The 7,627-nt window shown below is 42.8% G+C and overlaps 1 pseudogene; it reads left to right on the forward strand.

The window, feature by feature from the left end:
• The first annotated feature begins 1,368 nt into the window (after positions 1–1,368).
• LOC108350237 (60S ribosomal protein L17 pseudogene) lies at positions 1,369–4,647 on the forward strand (annotated as a pseudogene).
• Positions 4,648–7,627: the final 2,980 nt, after the last annotated feature.

Here is a 7,627-nt window from a genome sequence, read left to right on the forward strand (position 1 = left end):
AAACTCAAGACGGATGATCAAAATGTGAATGCTTCACTCCTTCTTTAAAAGGGGAACAAGAATACCCTTGGCAGGGAAGAGAGAGGCAAAGATTAAAACAGAGGCTGAAGGAACACCCATTCAGAGCCTGCCCCACATGTGGCCCATACATATACAGCCACCCAATTAGACAAGATGGATAAAGCAAAGAAGTGCAGGCGGACAGGAGCCGGATGTAGATCGCTCCTGAGAGACACAGCCAGAATACAGCAAATACAGAGGCGAATGCCAGCAGCAAACCACTGAACTGAGAATAGGACCCCCGTTGAAGGAATCAGAGAAAGAACTGGAAGAGCTTGAAGGGGCTCGAGACCCCAAAAGTACAACAATGTCAAGCAACCAGAGCTTCCAGGGACTAAGCCACTACCTAAAGACTATACATGGACTGACCCTGGACTCTGACCTCATAGGTAGCAATGAATATCCTAGTAAGAGCACCAGTGGAAGGGGAAGCCCTGGGTCCTGCTAAGACTGAACCCCCAGTGAACTAGAGTGGTGGGGGGAGGGCGGCAATGGGGGGAGGGTTGGGAGGGGAACACCCATAAGGAAGGGGAGGGTGGAGGAGGATGTTTGCCCGGATACCGGGAAAGGGAATAACACTCGAAATGTATATAAGAAATACTCAAGTTAATAAAAAAAAAAAACAAAAAAAAACAAAAAAAAAAAAAAACAGAGATCTACCCTCATCCCGAAAAGGGCTGACTCCACAGTTTACAGTGCTTAGGGCCAGAGTTCAGTTCCTATCACTCACGTCAGAGGCTTCTAAATCACCTGTCACTCCATCTCCAGGAGCCCAACACATAACATGTAACACCTATATACCTACACACAAATTCAGATTAAACAAGGAAACCTGCTTGACATTTGTATTGATTTAACATAGCAAGACATTATCTCCTTTCTGGTTCAGAGTTTCTCTTACTGGTGGTCCCCAGTGAGGTTCTATAGCCTTTTTGTTTGTTTGACAGGATTTCATATACCTAGGACTGGCCTCGAACTCTCAGTCCTCCTGCCTCCACTGCCCACATGCTGGGATGGCCATTGTGTGCAGTGTAAGGTCTGGCTTCCATAGTGTCTTATGTTTGATAAAGAGAGGGTATGCATACAGACAGGAATGTAATGGACACACCATCACAGGGTGACAGAGAGCAAGGTGCTAGAACTCACTCTCTAAGCTTATCCCCAAGCCATTATGATTTTATACATATGTTTGTGTGAGGGTATGAGATCACCTGGAGCTGTATCTAGAGATGGTTGTGAGTCATCATGTGGTTGCTGGGAACTGAACCTGGGTCCTCTGGAAGAGCAGTCAGTGTCTTAACCACTGAGCCATCTCTATAGCTCTGAGCATGTGCTGCCTTTTAAATATTTGCTTATACTCAAAGTTGAGGGGCATTCTCAGCCTCAATCAGAGACGATTAATTTTGCAGTGGACAGTGGGTAATGGAGAGGCTCATAACTGGCCACAGGAGGGAGAATAAGTGGCTGTTGAATGTTCGGAGAATTGGAGAGGGAGCAGAGAAAGCAGAGAATGCGGTAGAATGCTGTGAAATTCAGTCTTCTGTTTGAGAAATGACCACTGTACTCAGGAATCCGCTGGGCCGTGGTTGCTTGCACGAGACTAGGCCAGACAACATTCTTTCAAGAATGGGAAAAGGCATCATGAGGTTCCCACCCCTCCCTGAGGAGCTGTCGGCAGTTAATGGTTGCTGAAGGGCGAGGATCCATTCATTACTCCTGTGTGGTGTAGCCTCAGGTAAGTTGCCCTTGCTCACAGAAGTAAGCGCCACCTCCAAGCTCATACAAGCCGTTCTAATTGAATGCAGTGGGGCACAGGCACTGAAAAGACCTGAAAGCAAAGGACAGTCATTGGGAAGAAGAAAGGTCTTAGCAGGAGGAGGGTAAGAGCAAGTAAGGTCAAGACACATTGGTGAAAACAACTAACAATATGTGTTTTCAAGAAAAAAATGGAGTATGGCTATGTCTGAGGCAGAGTCTGACTCATACGCACATAGTGGCATCTATTTTTAAAACATGAGCTGTAGGCCTTTCCCTGCACTAAAATCACCATGCTTGATGTGTATGCTATAATATATAAAATATATAATACATAATGCATATAATGTATTATATAACATATAATATATAAAATATAAATCTATTACAAAAAATATAATTACATACAATTAATACATATTACATGTTATGATTATATTCATAATCTATTTTATGTATTTTATATACTGTATAAAATATACATAATATATCATATACTATATAACATACTATATATGCTATGTAATATATTATATAACATATAATACATACAATCACTATGCTTGACTGTATGCTAAATAACTCAAAGTATCTTCTAGGACCAACATGTAAAAAATGTTTTTATAATAAAACATAAGTTGGGGGGGCATGGTGAAGGGTTTATGGAAGTGAAACAGGGAAGGGGGATATCATTTGAAATGTAAAAGAATAAAATAATTAATAAAAAAACCACAAGTAGTTTCTTCTCCAAAACGTGTTTCTAAAAGCACAGGCTAAGCTACCCTCTGCATGTGAGCGAAGTGTCTAGTCCACATTTACACATTATTCTGATCAGGACGAGAGAGAAAATTTAAATTATAGATCTGGAAAATATCTTCTAGGGTAGAAAATGACACCAATGAGAATATTTCAATTAATTTTAAAATAACATTAAATTGAGCTACAGGTTGTGTAGCTTGTGGAACCTTGAAAGCATTTGTAATTCTTTCCTCCTTAGCTCCTTAATGACAATTAAAAGAAGTTCACTCAGAGTTCATGAGTCAGGACATTTTTTAAAATCATTATTTTGCAATCGTATGTGACCATAGCTAAAGGAATTAAGAGGAATAAAAAATGTAGTCTATGATTTCTTTCTGTCTTTCTGGGGTCAGAGTGAACAGGGGGGAGAAAGCAAGCTGGGCACCAGCATTCATCTCTCTCTGTCTCCTGACTGAGGAGGCAAGGTGACCAGCTGCCTAATACTCCTACGGCAGTGTCTTCCCAGTCAAGGTAGACTGTACCCTTAAACTATAACCCCACCCCCAAAAAACACCCCAAACAATTAAGTCTCTGTGATGGTTTGAATATGCTCAGCTCAGGAGTGGCACTATTAGAAGGTGTGGCCTTATTGGAGTAGGTGTGTCACTGTGGGTGTGGGCTTTAAGTCACTCATCCTAGCTGCCTGGAAGCCAGTATTCTGCTAGCAGCCTTCAGATGAAGATGTAGAACTCTCAGCATCCCCTGAGTTATGCCTGTCTGGACAATGCATGCTGCCACCTTGATGGTAATGGACTGAACCTCTGAACCTGTAAGGCAGCCCCAATTAAGAGTTGTTCTTATAAGACTTGCGTAGTCCATGGTGTCTGTTCACAGGAGTAAAACCCTAACTAAGACAGAATCCCAACCCTGTTAAATACTTTTGCCATGGCAACAAGAGAAATGTCTAACACAGCACAGGAGTGGGATTCCAGGGATAGTGTGGGGCCTTTGGAAGATCATCTAGGACATCCAATAAACTCAGAATCTATGAAGAGAATGAACGTAGTACATTTCTCATTCTTCCAGGCTCTTCTGTCTTCTAGGGATACATTATTAGTCTACACTGACACCCTTCATTCCCACCTTCCTGTGCCTTGCTCCTACAATCCTGAGACCCTCTTCTCAACTTCCTTACCCCTATCCTATCTCAGCTTCAATCCCTTCTAACTCACCTCCAGAAGCAATAGCTTTCCAAATGTATCTTGACACAATTACAAAACACATAGTTACTTACATTGCACTGAATCAATCAATCAGGACGATCTCATTATCCTTGTTTTCCATAAAGACAAGCACAAGGTTCTGAGATTCATTGGTTTGTTGCGTATTGTAGGCCCAGCAATACAGGCAATGTGACTATCCTGGCTGTCTTTCTCTCTCCCTCGGTGTACCTAGGCTTCCCAGAAGTCCAAAGTCCTCAAAGAAGTGAGAGAAAGCTCTTCTTGTAAGAGGTGACCTGTGAAGATGATTCGCTACTCCCTTGACTCAGAAAACCCCATGAAATCATGCAAATCAAGAGGTTCAACTTTGTGTTCACTTTAAGAATACAGGGAAACTGCCCAGGCCATCACGGGTATGCATATCTGCAAAGCCACCAAGTACCTGAAGAAAATCACTTTAAAGAAAGAATGTGTGCCATTCTGGTGGTATAATGGTGGAGTCGGTAGGTGCGCCTAGGCCAAACAGTGGGGCTGGACACAGGGACAGTGGCCAAAAAAGCGTGCTGAATTTTTGCTGCACATGGTTGAAAATGCAGAGAGTAATGCCGAGCCTAAGGATTTAGATGTAGATTCTCTAGTCATTGAACACGTTCAAGGCACCTACGATATGCTGACAGACCTACAGAGCACATGGCTGGATTAACCCATCCATGAGCTCCCGTTGAGCTGATCCTCGCTGAGAAGGAACAGATTGTTCCAAAGCCAGAAGAGGTTGTACAGAATAAAAAGATACCCCAGAAGAAACTGAAGAAACAAAAACTCATGGCGTGGGAGTAAATTCAGCATAAAATAAATGCAGATAAAAGTAAAAAAAGAAGTGAGAGGAATATGTTTTATTAGATTCTACATTTTAGGTTAAGAAAGGACAACTTTCAGGGAGGTGTGCAGATGAGGTAATGGTTCTCTAATGTTCTACCACTTCTTATCTTCTCCCAGGACCACCCTCCCCTGTTAGAGATACTGTAGAGTGCTCTGTGGTAATTGTTATGTCTGTTTTTATTAGAGAAGCTAGGGTAGGGACTAAGTCAACCCCACCTCTTGCCGCCATTTTGGAGAAGTACTTTCTTGGATGGGTTCACAGAGAAGAAGGCAAAGGGCCTTCCAGAGCCAGTGTCAGGGAAGGAAAATGATTGAGACAGATGAAGAAGAAATTCTAGGGTCTGTTCATTTTAGAGTCCTTGGGCAGAGACAATGGGCTGGAGGATGGCAATATTTTAAAAGCGACTTCATAAGACAGGAGCAGGGCTGCTTCCAGGCCCAGCTGGTGATCTGTGAGAGAGAAGAGTAGAGAGAGGCACATCCTATCTGAGAGAACAGAGCTAAGATACTGGCAGAGAAGCTTGCAAAGAGTCCAGCTCCTGTGTGCCTATGAGTGAAGCAGCTCAAGGTGAATGGAAGCCCAGGTAGCCAAGTCCCAGTTCTACGTTCTGGAAGCCTGAAAAGAAAAGGGCTCTCAAGAAGTGGAAGATGCATCCTGGACTTCCTAAAAAACCCGGTGGTACCTGACCTATTGGAGAAGGTCTTGCACTTTTGCAAAAAAAAAAAAAAAAAGAGCTGATGAAATGCGACTGTCTGTGGTGGCAGGAACCTCTGTGTCTGCAATTGGCAAGCTCTAGGGGTGCAGAGTTATAAATGCTGAAAACTTCGAATGTCAACAGTGTGAGGTTCCAGAGGTGAGGGTGCTCGTCAGTTGGAGAGTGCTTGGCTCTAATGCGTGAAGCCCTGGGTTCTATCTGCAGCACATGCCTGGAATCCCAGCAGTATGAAAGGTAGAGGCAGGAAGAACAGAAGTTCATGGTTAGCCTCAGCTATACAGCCAGTCTGAGGTTAGCCTAGGCTAGAAACGCTGACTTCAAAAGGGGGAGAAGGAAACTGTCTCAATGGGAGGAATTGTGGTATAAAGAGAAACATTGAATATAAAATAGTCTCACTTTCAAATTATTAGTTTCAGAGTGTAGTACTTGAAGTTGAGCACAGTGTTTCACCCCTTAATCCCTGAACTTGTTGGTACAAAGCAGATATTGTTTCGAGTTCTCGGAGAGTCTATAAAGAAGGAGTAAAGGAAAGAAAATATGAAGAAAAAAGAAAAGGAAGGAAAGGAAAAGAAAAAAGAAAGAATGTTCGCTCAGAACTTTTCACTGATGGCCTAGCCCATCAAGCCACACCCTAGCCAGTGATGTTAGACAGCTGGTGGGATGAGTCTGCTCCAGGAGCCACTGTCTGTGCCTTAGGCCCAGGAACCTCTGACAGAGTCTTCTGTAAAACCTGTGTGTAGGCGGGAGGTGCATATTGGGTCATCCTTAAATCAGGCAAAGAGCATTTTTTTTCTAGTCCATTTTAAAAATTCTTTTCTTCCATGGTAAGTACATTTGGGACTTCAAGTCACAGTTGAATAAGAGGGCAGAACCCTGGAGCAAATCGGATTGAACCCCAGGCCAGGCTGTTGAGAACTTTGGGCAATTCTCTTTAGTACTGTGGAGGGGTGACTGGTAGACCAGATGGCACTAACTGAGGAAGATAGAGGTCACATTCCAGCTAGGAACTCTGCCTTCGGGTTCTCTAAGTCTAAGTCGCTCCTGGACAAGTTCTGTAAACTCTTTTAGCCTCGCTTTTCTTGTCTATGAAATTATAAGGGTGGTGCTGGCTCCTAGCTAGTACGAGAATGAAGTTAAAACCATCAAGGACTCAAAGCCCTTGGTATGGGTTATCACTCAGTAATAAGGCCTCTTGCATGCACTCTACCAACTGAACTACATTTCTGCTTCGTGCTATTTATTCATTTGTTTATTCCAGGGCCTACACACTCTCAGTGGATGTTTCTCTTCATTACTTATAGGATACTTTTCTCCTTGGGGAGGTGTTATTATTCCTGTTGACTCAAGACTCTTCCCCTGGAAACACCTTTGGGTTAGGAGTCTGGTTTTTGTCTGTTTGTTTGTTTTTGTCTTTTAAATCGGCCGAGTTTATGTGTATGAGTGTTTTATCTATATGCATGTCTGTGTACCAGATATATGTAATGAATGCCCAAGGAGGTCAGAAGAGGGTCTTAGATCACCTGGGATTTGAGTTATAAACAGGTATAAGCCACTATGTGGTACTGGGAATTGAACCTGCATCCTCTGAAAGATAAGCCAGTGGTCTTAACCACTGAGCCATCTCTCCACCCAGACTCTGTTCTGTCCTTTTGGTATAAGTGCTTCTGTTAGAATGCTTACTACATTTTTGTTGGATTTGTATTTTCTCTTGTTTCTTTCATCAAATTACAGACTGAGGTCCACAGCTCTTTCCTCGGGGCCCAGCATAAATAAAAGACCTGCATTAAATACTCTAAGATAAAGCCAAATGTGATTAGACTTCCTTATCTAAAAGAGATTTTTATGAAAAAAGAGACAAAGGTTTCTGAAGTCCTACCCTTACCATGTCTATCAGAAAAGGAATCCTTAGAGCTGGTTAGAAGACTAAAACCCAACTAACCTGGTCTGTTTTGGTCGGACCTTTCTGGAATGTGTGTACCTGTGTGTGTGTGTGTGTGTGTGTGTGTGTGTGTGTGTGTGTATGTAGGCACATATGTATGCCTGTTCATATGTGCACAATGAGTATGTGTGTGCATGTGTGTGTATGTGTAGGCACACATGTATGCCTGTTCATATGTGTACAATGAGTGTGTGTGTGTGTGTGTGTGTGTATGTGTAGGCACATATGTATGCCTGTTCATATGTGTACAATGAGTGTGTGTGTGTGTGTGTGTGTGTGTGTGTGTGTGTGTGTGTGTAAACCTGCATATTGCATATACA

Source organism: Rattus norvegicus, chromosome 2 (assembly GCF_036323735.1).
Source record: "Rattus norvegicus strain BN/NHsdMcwi chromosome 2, GRCr8, whole genome shotgun sequence".
NCBI lineage: Eukaryota > Metazoa > Chordata > Mammalia > Rodentia > Muridae > Rattus > Rattus norvegicus.